Source organism: Hypanus sabinus, chromosome 9 (assembly GCF_030144855.1).
Source record: "Hypanus sabinus isolate sHypSab1 chromosome 9, sHypSab1.hap1, whole genome shotgun sequence".
Taxonomy (NCBI): domain Eukaryota; kingdom Metazoa; phylum Chordata; class Chondrichthyes; order Myliobatiformes; family Dasyatidae; genus Hypanus; species Hypanus sabinus.
In genome coordinates, this window is record NC_082714.1 from 168443035 (window position 1) to 168460380 (window position 17346).

Below are 17346 nucleotides of genomic sequence, written 5' to 3' on the forward strand. Positions count from 1 at the left end.
GATTTGGATGACTGAATTGATGACTTTGTTGCAAAGTTTGCAGATGATATGAAGATAGGTGGAGGGGCCAGTAGCTTTGAGGAAGTAGAGAGGCTACAGGATGATAGAATAGAATGGGTAAAGAAATGACAGGTGGAATACAGTGACAGGAAGTGTATGGTCATGCACTCTGGTAGAGGAAATAAGAGTAGACTATTTTTTTTTAAATGGAGAGAATGTTTAAAAATCTGTTGTGCAAAGGGGTTTAGGTCATTGTACAGGATTCCATGAAGGTTAATTTGCAGGTTGTCTGTGGTGAGGAAGGCAAATGCAATCTCAACATTCATTTCGAGAGGACTAGAATATAGAAACACAGAAAACCTACAGCGCAATACAGGTCCTTCAGCCCACAATGCTGTGCCAAACAAGTACCTACTTTAGAAATCACCTAGGGTAACCCATAGCCCTCTATTTTTCTAAGCTTCATGTACCTATCGAGGATCCTCTTAAAAGACCCTATCATATCCACCTCCACCACTGTTGAAGGCAGCCCATTCCACACACTCACCACTCTCTGCGCAAAATAAATTTACCCCTGACGTCTCCTCTGTACCTACTTCCCAGTACCTTAAAACTGTGCCCAAACATGTTAGCCATTTCGGCCTCTGATTATCCACACGGACAATACTTTCATCTTATACACCTCTATCAGGTCACCTCTCATCCTTTGCCGCTCCAAGGAGAAAAGGCCAAGTTCACTCAACCTATTCTCTCATAAGGCATGCTCCCCAATTAAGGCAACATCCTTGTAACTCTCCTCTGCACCCTTTCTATAGATCCCACATCCTTCCTGCAGTGGGGTCACCAGAATGGAGCACAGTACTCCAAGTGGAGTCCAACCAGGGTCCTATAAAGCTGTAACATTGCCTCTTGGCTCTTAAACTCGATCCCATAGTTGACGAAGACCATTGCGCCATATGCCTTCTTAACCACAGAATCAACCTGTGTAGCAACTTTGTGTGTCCTATGGACGTGGACCACAAGATCCCTCTGATCCTCCACACTGCCAAGAGTCTGACCATTAATACTATATTTTGCCACATTTGACCTACCAAACTGAACACCTCACACTTATCTGGGTTGAACTTCTCAGCCCAGTTTTGCATCCTATCAAGGTCCTGCTGTAACGTCTGACAGCCCTCCATGCTATCCACAACACACCTAACCTTTGTGTCATCAGCAAATTTACTAACAAATCTTCCACTGGCTCATCCAGGTCTTTTATAAATATCATGAAGAGAAGAGTTCCCAGAACAAATCCCTGAGGCACTCCACTGGTCACTGACCTCCACGCAGAATATGACCCACCTACAAGCACTCTCCCTTCTGTGAGCAAGCCAATTCTGGATCCACAAAGCAATGTCCCCTTGGATCCCATGCCTCCTTACTTTCTCAATAAGCCTTGCATGGGGTACCTTATTAAATGCCTTGCTGAAATCCATATACACTACATCTACTGCTGTTCCTTCATCAATGTGCTTAGTCACATCCTCAAAAAATTCAAGCAGGTTCATAAGGCATAACCTGCCCTTGACAAAGCCATGCTGACTATTCCTAATCATATTATGCTTCTCCAAATGTTCATAAATCCTGCCTCTCAGGATCTTCTCCATCAACATACCAGCCACTGAAGTCAGACTCACTGATCTTTAATTTCCTGGGCTATCTCTTCTCCCTTTCTTGAATAAGGGGACAACATCTGCAACCCTCCAATCCTCTGGAACTGCTCCTGTCCCCATTGATGATGCAAAGATAATTTCCAAAGGCTCAACAATCTCCACCCTTGACTCCCACACTAGCCTGGGATACATCTCATCTGGTCCCGGAGACTTATCCAACTTGATGCTTTCCAAAAGCTCCATTACATCCTCTTCCTTAATATCTACATGCTCAAGCTTTTCAGTTCACTGTAAGTCATCCCTACAATCACCAAGATCCTTTTCTGTAGTGAATACTGAAGCAAAGTATTCATTAAGTAGTTCTGCTATCTCCTCCGGTTCCATACACACTTTTTCACTGTCACACTTGATCAGTCCTATTCTCTTATGTCTTATCCTCTTGCTCTTCACATACTTGTAGAATGCCTTGGGACTTTCCTTAATCCTGCCCACCAAGGCCTTCTCATGGCCCCTTCTGGCTCTCCTAATTTCATTCTTAAGCTCCTTCGTGCTAACCTTATGATCTTCTAGATCTCTATCATTATCTAGTGTTCTGAATCTTTTGTAAGCTCTTCTTTTCTTCTCGACTCGATTTACAACATTCTTTGTACACCACGGTTAGCAACATAGAAAACCTACAGCACAATACAGGCCCTTCGGCCCACAAAGTTGTGCTGAACATGTCCCTACCTTAGAAATTACTAGACTTCCCCATTGCCCTCTATTTTTCTAAGCTCCATTTACCTATCCAAAAGTCTCTTAAAAAACCCTATTGTATCTGCCTCCACCACCATTGCCGGCAACCCATTCCACGCACTCACCACTCTCTGAGTAAAAAACTTACCTCTGACATCTCCCCTGTACCTACTCCCCAACACCTGAAACCTGTATCCTCTTTTGGCAACCATTTCAGCCCTGGGAAAAAGCCTCTGACTATCCACATGATCAATGCCTCTCATCATCTTGTACACCTCTATCAAGTCACCTCTCATCCTCCATTGCTCCAAGGAGAAAAAGCTTAGAGTAAACAGTACTTAAATAGTGTTAGTTGCCTGTATTTGTGTTCAAAAAAGTGTTTTTTGTCATTGTTAGTTGGTGAGAAATTAGCATCAGGACTACTTAGAACTGTTTTGCTCAGTTTGGTTTCAAGCATTCAGATTTGAAGATGCCAGAAACTGCCATGTGTGAAAATGAAACAAATTCACTACTTCATCAAGTTAGGAACTACGAAGAATTTGAAGGTATCAACAATCATCTTAAATGTCACCTTTGGTCCCCACCAGGCACTCAGCTCTCACTTGTAGCTCCAAGTAGTTGTCTGCAGCCACACCCTGGTACACTGTTTGAGCAGGTGAAGGCACCCAGCAGGTCTCATACCTTGTTGAGGTAGGGACGTGCCTGTCCTAGCATGCAAAGACTAGACACGTCAGATCTACGTTGAGGCCCAGTGGCCAGAAAGGCAGCTCTGCAAGGCTCCATGGAGAGCGAAGAGCATGACCAGGCATTGAAGTCATGGTCATCCACTGCAACCAAGGAAAGTCCCAGTTGTGACGACTATTTGTAGCACTGGACCCAGACTTCCAAAGTCAAAAGTGCAACTGGTTTATCACTTTAAAATCTTTCCCACACAGGTTTTCTGTCATTGTCAGATATGACAGACAGCCACCTGTAGTATTGGTACAGTTAATTTCATTTAAATACACAAGTTCTTACTCAGTTAAATGGTAGTTTGTCTTTTATATATACCTTTTTAACTACTTTCATGAAACTTCGGCTAATTGGGGCAGCTGCTTAATTGGGCCAAAATGTACTGATCTGGATGTGTCCCAATTAACCAGAATCCACTGTATATCCAAATACAACACCAGTATGGGGTAATCAGTAGCATATTTATTGCCATTTCTGAGTAAATCAAATGAACAATATTAAAAACAAGATTTGTAAACTGGGGAGAAGTACTTTATGGGAGAAAATAGCACAGAACAGTAAAAATATTCTGGGTGAAGAATCAGGTCAAGGGTTCTCTGAAGAGAGCATGATAGATTGTAAGAGTGTAATTTTCATGAGGAACTTCAAGTGGCTGGTTTCATCTAACAAACTTTGCAAGACTGTAAACTGATCTTGTTCTGAAAATAAGCTTCACAGAGATATTAGGGTTAAGTTTTTTTATGCAGTGTTGAGTGTGTGGTGTTACGAATGTGCCACAACTCTGAGGGGCCAAAGGGTACAAAGTCGCCCCCTCCTTTTTGAGAACCGCAAGATCACTATTAATTCGGGTCTGGGACCCAGGAAATGAGAGAAAGACACGCAGAATCCTCAACGTTTGGAATGTGTCCTGGCCTCAGCGAAACAAAAACCCCTGATTACGGCTATTGTCTCTTGGAGACGGAATTGTGTACTGAGTACTCTACTATTCATTGAAGCCCTCAGGGGACGACCAGAGTGGGCTGGTTGAGGGATTGCATCATCCCAACCTGATTGACATCCGAGACCCCGTCAGTAAGGATAAAAGAGGGTCTGGGGAACAACCCCTTTAGACGCACCAGGAGAAACACTGGAAAGCCAATGACAGCGTTTTATAGCAAACGCCGGTGAGGGCCCGTGTGCGTCCTCCCTTGCCAGGGTAGCAGGCTCATCACGGAAGAATGGCTTAGCTAAAGGAGAGGCCACAAGTGAACGGCCACACCAACGAGACTCCGACGGATCGAAATCATAAAAAGGAAAGCCGGCAAGTTTCTAAAAATCTCTCTCTCTCCAACAAAGGCTGCAGCCTGCATGAACTGAGTGACTTTTATATTTCCATCGGACAATACATTATCCCCAGACAACGATAGAGCTTATTTCTTATTGAGTATTATTATACCCGCACTTTTAGATTTGGTATTGACGATGTCTATTATCTGTATATTTGCATTGATATTATTTTTGTGTATTTTCACCAATACTGTTAAAAGTAGTATCATCAGACTGCAATGGACCTCTCCATTTTTGCTGGTAAGTGACCCAGTTATGGGGTTCGTAACAAAGTGGGGGCTCATCCGGAATTTGCTACCAAATTGGAGGGCCAAACGTGTGTCTGGTTGCGCGGGTAACCAGACGGCAAACCAGCAAAGATGGACGTGGATGAATTTATAGAAAACCTGACTCTGGAGGCGCTAGAGGCTGCCACAAAGTCGGACTTAAAAAATATTGCGAAAGGACTAAACCTCGCAGAGGTGAGGTTGTCAATGATAAAGCGGGAGGTGCGGAGGGCCATAACTCAGTATTATATTGTGAAGAATGTGTTTTCAGCTGTGGTATTGGAAAATATCCCTGAAAGGGTACCAGCTAGTGGGACGGCTCAGTTAGAGTTGAAGAAATTAAGGTTGGAACATGAAATTAAGTTAAAACAGCTGGAAGCAGCCGAAAAGGAAAAAGAGCAGGAAAGAGCTGAGAAACAAAGGGAGCATGAAATTCAGTTAAAACAGCGGGAAGCAGCTGAAAAAGAGAAGGAAAGGGCCGAAAGGGAAAAAGAAAGAGCCGAGAAGGAGAGGGAGAGAGCTGAGAAGGAGAGAGAGTATGAGGAGAAAGAGAAACAGAGGCAACATGACTTGGACATGGAGAAGTTAAGGCAAGAGCGAAGAGCTCAAGGGTCAGACCGAGAGGAGTGGTTTAATGTTAGTCGGGAGTTTAGGTTAGTACCTCCATTCGAGGAGATGGATGTTGATAATTATTTTTACATTTTGAAAAGGTGGCAATGAATCAGAAGTGGCTCAAAGAGCAATGGGTGGCATTGTTACAAACTGTGTTAAAAGGGAAGGCACAACAGGCATATGTGGCGTTGTCCATGGAGGAGGAAGAGTCGGAGAATTATGAGAAAGTAAAGGAGGCCATTCTTCGGAACTACGAATTGGTACCTGAGGCCTATAGACAAAAGATCCGAAATTTAAAGAAAGGGTGGAATCAGATGTATACCGAGTTTGCCTATGAGAAGGGTGTGCTCTTGGATCATTAGTGTGCAGCAGAAATAGTGGAAGAAGATTTTTGGCGTCTCAGGGAGTTAATTCTGACTGAGGAATTTAAAGGTTGTGTTTCGGATGATATCCAGATGTATTTGAATGAGAAGCCGAATAAGTCCATCTCTGAATTTGCTAGGTTCGCAGATGAATGTGCCCTAACCCACAAGACAAATTTTTCCTTGAATAAAAGTTACCAGAGAGACCGTGGGAGCGGTAGAGAAAGCCTGCCGGCTGAGGCAGAGATTCAGCCGGGAGCTAGCGGTAAAATTAAGGAGGAGGAAAGGCAAGACGGCAGGAGAGGTCCTGGCTTGACCTGTTTTAATTGTGGAAAGGTGGGTCATATTGCATCTAAGTGCCTTGCTCTGAGGAAGGAGACAGGAAAATGGAAAGCAGCAGTCCCTATAGGATGTGCTGTGGTGATCAGTAAATCAATGAGAGATCCCCAGGTAGACGGAGTACGACAGGGGTCTGAGAAATGTACTTCAGAAGGAACTGTGTCTGTGAGAGAGGGAGACACACCAGTTCCAGCGCGGATCTGGAGAGACACAGGAGCGGAGCTGTCATTGATTAGCAGTAAGGTACTGGATTTTGGTCGCAAGACTGGAGAGGTGGCTTTGAGAGGCATAGGAAAAGGGACAGAAGCGGTGCCTTTGCATAGGATCATTATAAATTGTGAGCTGGTATCTGGACCAGTTGAAATAGGGGTGTGATCAGAATTCCCGAGAACTTACGTAGACATCCTTCTGGGTAACGATTTAGCTGGGGGTGACGTTTGGTCGGCCATGGAGCTGATGAGCCAGCCTGTAAGTGTTGAGGTCCCGCCCCTAGATTCCAAGATCTATCCCGCATGCGCGATCACTTGCAGCATGTCGAGAAAGGCAGCTGAGAACGAGACCAGTTTAAATCCGGCCAGTATCGATTTGGCTGAGACGTTTTTACTGACTCTGTACCAAGAGGAGTTAGAGGGTGGAAAAATGGAGTATAGGAAAGTGAAAGAGAGTAAGGGAGAGGAGGTAGACCTGCCCTTAGCCAGGAGGCACTAAGTAAAGACGAGAAACAGATAAGGCTGTTAAAAGGTCCAGGGTTGGACATGAGTGTGTTGAATGTGTCTTGAGTGTGTTCAAGATGTGGATGCACGTGGTACTGAACCTAGTAATGAAACTCAGGAGAAGTCTGAGGTATTTGATTCAGTTGAAAAGGAATGCAGTCCTTGTGGGTCAGATGGACTTGGTTCAGTGAAGAAAGGGTGAACCTTGGTAATAGTGGGAAGTGAGAATTGCCATTTGTTTGTGTTCGAAGGTGTGTTAAAAGTTAGTGAGGAGATAAAAGGTGGTGAGGTGAATATTATTATTGAAGGAAAAGGGAAAAGTGTAATTCCTAAATTGAATGAAGAGAATTTAAAGTCTGGATTGATGTCAGAAGCAGCAACCAGGCTGCAGAGACACTGGCTTGGTAACACGGTACCTGCGAATCAATTACAGGTTGATTTAGAATGTAAAGGTGCCCCACACACTATTGTTATTCAAGAGGGTGCTGTGAAGAGGCAGAATTTGAAATGCTGTTTGGACCAAGAGTTTAAACTGAAAACTAATAGCATGAAGGGTCCTGAAGAGAAAACTAGCAACTTGCTTAAAATTAAAGAATTGTGTGGAAATTCGGAAAATGTTCTACGTTTGGAACACATTGTTGATAAAATAACTCCTATGAAAGGAGCATGCAAAAGCTTATTCCACACTAGCATACAAGTTAACCACGTGGGAGTTAACTGGAAAAGGGGCGAGGGTTGACGGGATGCCATTTTAAATTAACAGGATCCAGTTTTAAGGGATTTCAACAAAGCATGTGAATAAAAAAGACAACCCCCATGGAAGATTGTTAAATTTGAAAGTAACATAAAGATTAGCATTTGCATGAACTTTTGTAGTATACACGTAAGCTAAGATCACAACTCTTTAGTTTTTGTTTGCTAAAGAAAAGGAATAAAAATAGGTAGTTATTAAATTGGAGTCTGATGCTACAAGAATTTTATTAAGGTACAAGATGTTAAGATATTAAAGGAAGCGACAATGTAATCGCTAACTGTTTAGATGCTGAATTGAATGTATAACTGTGAAAAAAAACTCTTTTGTATTGTGTTAGATTCTGAAAAATCCTGTAAGACTCTGTATTAATTCATTTTTACCAATAGTAAAAATCTTTGAAGGAAGGGGGTGTTACGAATGTGCCATAACTCTGAGGGGCCGAAGGGTACAAAGTCGCCCCCTCCTTTTTGAGAATCGCAAGATCGCTATTAATTCAGGTCTGGGACCCAGGAAATGAGAGAGAGAGACACACAGAATCCTCAAGGTTTGGAATGTGTCCTGGCCTCAGCGAAACAAAAACCCCTGATAACAGCTATTATCTCTTGGAGACGGAATTGTGTATTGAGTACTGTACTATTCATTGAAGCCCGCAGGGGACGATCAGAGTGGAATGGTTGAGGGATTGCATCATCCCAACCTGATTGACATCTGAGACCCCGTCAGTAAGGATAAAAGAGGGTCTGGGGAACAACCCCTTTAGACGCACCAGGAGAAACACTAGAAAGCCAGTGACAGCGTTTTATAGCGAATGCCGGTGAGGGCCCGTATGCGTCCTCCCTTGCCAGGGTAGCGGGCTCATCACGGAAGAACGGCTTAGCTAAAGGAGAGGCCACAAGTGAACGGCCACACCAACGGGACTTCTGACAGATCGAAATCATAAAATAGGAAAGCCGGCAAGTTTCTAAAAATCTCTCTCTCTCTCCAACAAAGGCTGCAGCCTGCATGAAATGAGTGACTTTTATATTTCCATCGGACAATACATTATCCCCTAGACAACGATAGAGCTTATTTCTTATTGATTATTATTATACCCGCACTTTTAGATTGAGTATTGACGACGGATCTGTATATCTGTATATTATTTTTGTGTATTTTCACCAATAAATACTGTTAAAAATAGTATCAACAGACTGCAACGGATCTCTCCCTTTTTGCTGGTAAGTGACGCAGTTATGGGGTTCGTAACAGTGGAACAGGCTGCCGTTGATAGTGGTGAAGGCAGATACAACAGAACTTTTAAGAGACTCCTGGACTGGAATATAGAGCTCAGAAAAATAGAGGTCTATTTGTAACCCTAGGAAATTTCTCAGGTAAGGATATGTTTGGCACAGCTTTGTGGGCCAAAGGGCCTGTATTGTGCTGTAGGTTTTCTATGTTTTATGTTTCTAAATGCACTTCACTAAACCATTGAAATAGAACAAAGCAAGCGTGTGTCATTCAATATATTAATGCACAAGTGAAACTAGCTTCATAACAATAAATCAGAAAATAATTGGCTTCTGACCATCCAACTTCACATTCAGGGAATAGTACATCCTTAGGTATCAATCTTTTACTGTATTTTTATTGAACCATATTTTAGAGATCTAAATTATATTCAAACCAAGCCCAAAGATTTCCACAGTATCCTGCAATAAGGGGATCTACTGAATGCAACTTGACTCATTGTAAACATATTTGTATTTCACTTGGTTTAGTTCAGGTCCTCTAATAGGTGATCATAAGGCAACTGGAATGTGTTTTGCAGGAAACTGAAAGGGCAGAAATTTTACCCAGTGATGGAAAAACTTTAAATAAAAAGGCAAAATCTTACAACATTCAAGACAAAATTAAGAATCATTCATTCACTTCTGGAAACACTCTTGTAGCCACTGGGACAGCACTGATCACACAAATTCTATACTAATCCTATTATTATTCCACCCGCATTTCCATCAACTCCCTACACATTCCACCATTCACCTGGATAGCAAGGAGCAATTATAGTTCCAATGAACCTACCAACCCACACATTTTGGGTTGTGGGAGGTCACAGGGAGAAGATACAAACTCCATCCACACAGACAGCACTGGAGTTCAGGATTTAAACACTCATTGGCACTGTGAAGCAACAGCTTCACCAGCTCTGCTCAACTCATTCACATCACCATCTAAATGACTGCCCCTGAAAGGCAGAGAATCACTGGCAGCGCCAGACTTTTCCTTGCTGGTGCTACAGTGGGGCTGAATTATTCAGTGATGGTGCTGAGGGATGTACTGTATGGTAATATGTATTCGCAAGGCCAGACGCGTGGCGTTCAAAAGTCAGTTTCAAGCATTATGTGCCTACTATAAATGCCTCTGTTGATTCACAAGCAACAACAATTGATAGATCTAATATAGAAGTGAACTGTGCCAATGTCAACAGCATCGGAGACAACCTGGGCTACACAGAGCATAAAGAAACAAACCAAGAGCATCCGACCCACAGCGCACAACATGGATCACGTACCAATCCTGGAATCAGCGTCAAATGCGTGCTTTTCAACTGAAAAACACACTATCCCACAATGTCCACTGCTATTTGTATTACATAGACAGACAATGCCAAAAGATACACTATTATTAAAGTCAAATAAGGCAAACAACAGATGCAAGGCTTTACCAGGAGTTGGACAAATCGTGCTGACCACGCAATACCTCAATTAATTCAGCTTCTAAATTTAGAACATAGAATAGCACAGCACATTACAAGCCCTTCGGCCCACAATGTTGTGCCAACCCTCAAACCCTGCCTCCCATATAAGCCTCCCACTTTAAATTCCTCCATATACCTGTCTAGTAGTCTCTTAAACTTCACTAGTGTATCTGCCTCCACCACTGACTCAGGCAGTGCATTCCACACACCAACCACTCTCTGAGTGAAAAACCTTCCTCTAATATCCCCCTTGAATTTCCCTCCCCTTACCTTAAAGCCATGTCCTCTTGTACTGAGCAGTGATGCCCTGGGGAAGAGGTGTTGGCTGTCCACTATCTATTCCTCTTAATATTTTGTACACCTCTATCATGTCTCCTTCTCTCCAAAGAGTAAAGCCCTAGCTCCCTTAATCTCTGATCATAATCCATACCCTCTAAACCAGGCAGCATCCTGGTAAATCTCCTCTGTACCCTTTCCAATGCTTCCACATCTTTCCTATAGTGAAGCGACCAGAACTGGATACAGTACTTCAAGTGTGGCCTAACCAGAGTTTTATAGAGCTGCATCATTACATCGCGTCTCTTAAACTCTATCCCTCAACTTATGAAAGCAAACACCACATGGTATTGGGGGTATGGTATTGATGTGAGTAGAGAATTGGTTGGCAGATAGGAAGCAAAGAGTGGGAATAAACGGGACCTTTTCAGATTGGCAGGTAGAGACCAGTGGGGTACCGCAAGGCTCAGTGCTGGGACCTCAGTTGTTTACAATATATATTAATGATTTAGACGAGGGAATTAAATGCAGCATCTCCAACTTTGCAGATGACACGAAGCTGGGCGGCGATGTTCGCTGTGAGGAGGATGCTAAGAGGATGCAGGGTGACTTGGACAGGTTAGATGAGTGGGCAAATTCAGGGCAGATGCAATTTAATGTGGATAAATGTGAGGTTATCCACTTTGGTTGCAAGAAGAGGAAAACAGATTATTATCTGAATGGTGGCCAATTAGGAAAAGGGGAGGTGCAACAAGACCTGGGAGTCATTGTGCACCAGTTATTGAAAGTGGGCATGCAGGTACAGCAGGCGGTGAAAAAGGCAAATGGTATGTTGGCATTCATAGCAAGAGGATTCGAGAACAAGAATAGGGAGGTTCTACTGCAGTTGTACAAGGCCTTGGTGAGACCATAGCTGGAGCATTGTGTGTAGTTTTGGTCCCCTAATCGGAGGAAAGACATTCTTGCCATCAAGGGAGTACAAAGAAGGTTCAGCAGATTGATTCCTGGGATGGCAGGGCTTTCATATGAAGAAAGACTGGATCAACTAGGCTTATACTCGCTGGAATTTAGAAGATTGAGGGGGGATCTTATTGAAACGTATAAAATTCTAAAGGGATTGAACAGGCTAGATGCAGGAAGATTGTTTCCGATGTTGGGGGAGTCCAGAACGAGAGGTCACAGTTTAAGGATAAAGGGGAAGCCTTTTAGGACCGAGATGAGGAATAACTTCTTCACACAGAGTGGTGAATCTGTGGAATTCTCTGTCACAGGAAACAGTTGAGGCCAGTTCATTGGCTATATTTAAGAGGGAGTTAGATATGGCCCTTGTGGCTAAAGGGATCGGGGTTATGGTGAGAAAGCAGGTACAGGGTTCTGAGTTGGATGATCAGCCATGATCATACTGAATGGTGGTGCAGGCTCGAAGGGCCGAATGGCCTACTCCTGCACCTATTTTCTATGTTTCTATAAGCTTTCTTAACTACCCTATCTACCTGTGAGGCAACTTTCAGGGATCTGTGGACATGTACCCCCAGATCCCTCTACTCCTCCACACTACCAAGTATCCTGCCATTTACTTTGTACTCTGCCTTGGAGTTTGTCCTTCCAAAGTGTACCACCTCACACTTCTCCGGGTTGAACTCCATCTGCCACTTCTGCATCCTATCAATGTCTCTCTGCAATCTTCGACAATCCTCTACACTATCTACAACACCATCAACCTTTGTGTCGTCTGCAAACTTGCCAACCCATCCTTCTACCCCCACATCCAGGTCATTAATAAAAATCACAAAAAGTAGAGGTCCCAGAACAGATCCTTGTGGGACACCACTAGTCACAACCCTCCAATCTGAATGTACTCCCTCCAGCATGACCCTCTGCCTTCAGCAGGCAAGCCAATTCTGAATCCACCTGGCCAAACTTCCCTGCATCCCATGTGTTCTTTCTGAATAAGCCTACCATGTGGAACCTTGTCAAATGTCTTTCTAAAATCCATGTAGATCAAATCCACTGCACTACCTTCATCTATATGCCTGGTCACCTCCTCAAAGAACCCTATCAGGCTTGTTAGACACGATCTGCCCTTCACAAAGCCATGCTGACTGTCCCTGATCAGACCATGATTCTCTAAATGCCCATAGATCCTATCTCTAAGAATCTTTTCCAACAGCTTTCCCACCACAGACATAAGGCTCACTGGTCTATAATTCCCCGGACTATCCCTACTACCTTTTTTGAACAAGGTGACAACATTCGTCTCCCTCCAATCCTCCGGTACCATTCCCGTGGACAACGAGGACATAAAGATCCTAGCCAGAGGCTCAGCAATCTCTTCCCTCGCCTCATGGAGCAGCCTGGGGAATATTCCATCAAGCCCTGGGGACTTATCCATCCTAATGTATTTTCACAAGTCCAACACCTCCTCTCCCTTAATATCAACATGCTCCAGAACATCAACCTCACTCACTCACTGTCATCAAGTTCCCTCTCATTGGTGAATACCGAAGAGAAGTATTCATTGAGGACCTCGCTCACTTCCACAGTCTCCAAGCACATCTTCCCACTTTTATCTCTAATCGGTCCTACCTTCACTCCTGCCATCCTTTTGTTCTTCACATAATTGAAGAATTTAAAACAAAAATCAACTGAATCGCTGCTTGGAACTCTAAGCAAAACCAGTAGGCTTAATAGCAGTAAATGTAATATTTTTGGAAACATAAGGACTATGGGGTGTCCACCATAAAATAAGAATATAAACAGCATTAGTCTAGGCCCAAATTTAAAAAAAATCATATACTAATGATTTTCTTGGACAATCTTTGCATGTCCTTTATCAAGCATATTTCCCAATCTTGAAACATCTTGTTTTCTCAATCTGAATTCGGCCCATGCCTCCATAGCAAACTTATGAGCTGTACTTACATGGTGGGTATTGAAAGCTGTTACAGCTTTCCGCCAGTTGTGGTAACCGGTGACAGTGAAGGTAGACTCAGAATGGAACCCGTGTCCTCCACACAGGATATGCCTGCATGCGAAGCAGAACATAGTGGCTTTCGTGATTGGATATTCCAGCCAGGAGTACAGGTCAAACCAGCCACGAATAAAACTTTGCTGATTGCCAAACTGTTGCGAAGGGTACTTTTTCCAACGCTGGCCGATGGGGTCCGTCCTCAGGCTGCTGGTTAACATCGCTAACAGTATTCCCACTAGCACTAAGAGCAGCTTCATCTACATGCTCTTCTGAATCCCGCTCCATTTCTTGTTCCTCTACTTCGCCCTCGCACTCCTTCGATGAACTGCTGTCGTCCTCATCCCCACTTACTTCTTTCTGCATGTCACTTTCAGTTAAGATAGGCTCAGGCTGAGACATCACTGATTCCTCTGGATGAGCTTGTTTTCTCACTAAAATTCGATCCATTTTTCACACCGGCCAAAATAATGCACGTGCCGGGCCCGTGCTAGCCTGTAAAAGCACAAAGTGTGTGTGTATGTGTGCGTGGCATCTGTTCGTCTCACAAGACCATGGATCTGTGCCTGGATCCTGCACAATGTATGTATACTATCAATCTCTCACGTGAGTGACATCACCACCTTAAGTGATCTTAGATCAGCTTAACTGATCTGAGTGAGGACAGCAACAGTGAGACATCGACAACGAATGAATAAGCAGAAGTGTAGAGTGGATCTGACCTTAGACTAGCACAGAGTTTATGACTTTATTGCTGCGTGGGTGCTATGGTAATTGGGGACACTGTTTCACCAGATCAACTGGAGAAACAAGCTATATTCAAAACTATACAGAGAAAGCAGCTGCAACTTGTATGTCAAATTTCAGTTAATTTCTTGGCGGTGCTGTGGTGGTGCTATAGCACCAGCAAGTACCACCTCAGCGCTGCCACTGCAGAGAATATTGTTCAAGTGAATTTCACCAGCTTGTAACATTTAATTGGCTGTAATCAAACTCTCTCCAATGCTAAGTGCAGAAAAGCCAAGACCTGGTTCCTTTTCACAATCAGTTTGAAACAAAATAGAAAACTGATGTGACATTACCTCACCAAAAATTCTTGTTTACTCACTACACCATTTATTATAGGGACTCAATGTGACAGAGAATAATCCTTCATTAGTGAATTCAAGTGGGAAGATATTTTGACCTCCTTATGATTGATGAAGAAATAAATTCAATCAGAACTTTCATATTGTGAACCTAAAGTAATGGTAAGTGTTTACAGGGCAGCAGACATATTTGTCAAATGTTGCATTACATATAGCTGAGGTTTTGCCTGGCAAGACAGGTATCTGGGGAAATACACGCATCTTTCTCCTTTAAGATTGAAACAAAAAGACAACACTTACCATTCATCATTTTGCTTTGATAACAAGTACCACAACCATTTCAAAGTTTTGAAAAAGGAAAAAGTACCCAAATGAGGGAGTTAATATTTCAATAAGAACACAAACTCATTGGAATATACCTTTCAGTTTAGGCATTTCAGTAAGGTTAGACTAAAATTGTTGTTGATCAGGTTGACTGCAGCTTCTGCACATCACTCTTCAACTAGCCAGAGATACTATAATAACTTTGTTCATAATCTGTTAGTGTTACGTAACTGCTTAAAGCAGCTCAAAGATAAGTTGACTCCCATACAGTAATGTTATTTGTTTTGCAGTTAATAATAAATTGATTGTGAAACAAGGAGTTTCTAGTTAAGGGATTGTAATCTCAGTGAAGCTGAGTTGGTCACTGCCGACACCCGACAGTACTGCAGCCTGTCTATTAACTGCACATGCATCAATCTTTCCCAACCTGGTACCAGCCTATCACCACTGTGTTCAAGACATTCTGTTAAAAGCAACTAACAACCTGGTCCTGGATTGTGTACAGAAGTCTTTCCTGCTGTACTCTGAGGAACCTTAAACCACCCAGGAAATCTTACAGATCCCAGCTGCCCTTTTACCTGGACTGTGTGACTGTCAATGGTATAAAATTGAACACAGATGCCTTTAATCAACATAATTATGAAGAACCCCAAGTCAAAATGACACTCTCAAAGGTGGAGGAGCGGGTTCAACTGAGTCCCTCCAAACTATCAAGATCTCAAGATACCCAAAGCCTCAGAAAGCCAGTTGCAGCTTCTAACAAACTGCATTAAGGAGTTGGAACTGGAACTGGATGAACTCCAGATCACTTGGGAGGCTGAAGGAGTGATGAGGGGACATTTCGAGAAGTAGTTACATCCAAGGTACAGGACACTGGAAACTGGGTGACAGGCAAGAAGGGGAAAGGGGTTAAGGAACCTTTTGCTGTTAATAAAAGCCTATCATTCACTTTCAGTCTCCGAGAGTAATTGATGGTGCATCAATTTTATTAACAGCAAAAGGGAGCGTGACATCTCGGAGACTGAGGGAGAAGCAGTGCCCCAATCGCCTTTATACAGGGGTCTGTGGGAGGAGCCAAAGGAGCAGTCAGCAGAGGGGCGTGTCCAGACAGGTCTACATAGTTTACCACACCAATGATGAGGGTAGGATCTCCAGGGTTGTGATGTCAGGATTGCTACCCATGTCATGTGCTAGTAAGGCTAGAACTAGGAAGATTACACAATTTAATACATGGCTAAGGAGTTAGTGTAGGAGGGAGGGCATAAGATTTTTAGATCATTAGTTTCTCTTCCAGGAAAGATGGGACCTGTACAGAAGGGAATGTTTGCATCTGAGTAGGAGAGAGACTAATATCCTAGCTGGAAGGTTTGTTAATGCTGCATGATTGGGTTTAAACTGGAGGTGCAGGGGGATGGGAACCAGAATGCCAGAACAGTTAGTGAAGAGGTTGTGGAGGGAGGTGTCTGTAAGACCGCAAAGTCAGGGATGAAAAGGTTGGGCATGGTGCGACAAAATTGAAAAGGGTGAGTACAGGACTAAAGGTGTTGTATCTGGATGTGCGCAGTATACAGAATGAGGTAGATCAACTTGCAGCACAGTTGCAGATTGACAGGTATGATGTTGTAGGCATCTCTGAATTGTTTCTGAAAGATTATAGCTGGGAGCACATAGAATACACATTGTATCAAAAGGAAGGCAGGAATACAGAGGAGATGGCACTACCCTATTGATAAAAACTGACATTAAATCATTAGAAAGATTTCTATCCTAGAAATAGGATCGGAACATGTTGAATCTTTGTGGATAGAGCTAAGGAACTGCAAGGTTAAAAAGATGCTGATGGGAGTTGTATACAGACCCTGAAACAGTGGTGATGATATGGCATACAAATTACAATGGAAACTAGAAAATGCATGCCACAAGGGCAATGTTACAATAGTCATGTGGGATTTCAATAAGCTGGTGGATTGGGAAAATCAGGTTGGTGCTGGATTACGGGAGGTGGAATCTCTAGAGTGCCTATGAAATGGCTTTTTAGAGCAGCTCATGGTTGAGCCCACTAGAGGATCAGCTATTCTGGATTGCGTGTTGTGCAATGAACCAGAATTGATTAAGACAGCTTAAGGTGAAAGAACCCTTTGGAGTAGTGATTTCACTCTGAAATTTGAGAAAGAGAAGCTAAGGTCAGATGTATTAGTATTAAAGTGGAGTGAAGGAAATTAGAGAGGCACAAGAGAGGAGTTGGCCTGAATTGATTGGTAAAGAACACTGGCAGGAATGACAGCAGAGCAAAAATGACTGGATTTTCTGGAAGCAATTCCAAAGGGTCAGGATATATACATCCCAAACAGGAAGAAGTATTCCAAAGGAAAGATGACACAACCATGGCTTAAAAGAGAAGTCAAATCCAACATACATGACAAGGAGAGGGCATGTAGTAGAGCAAAGATTAGTGG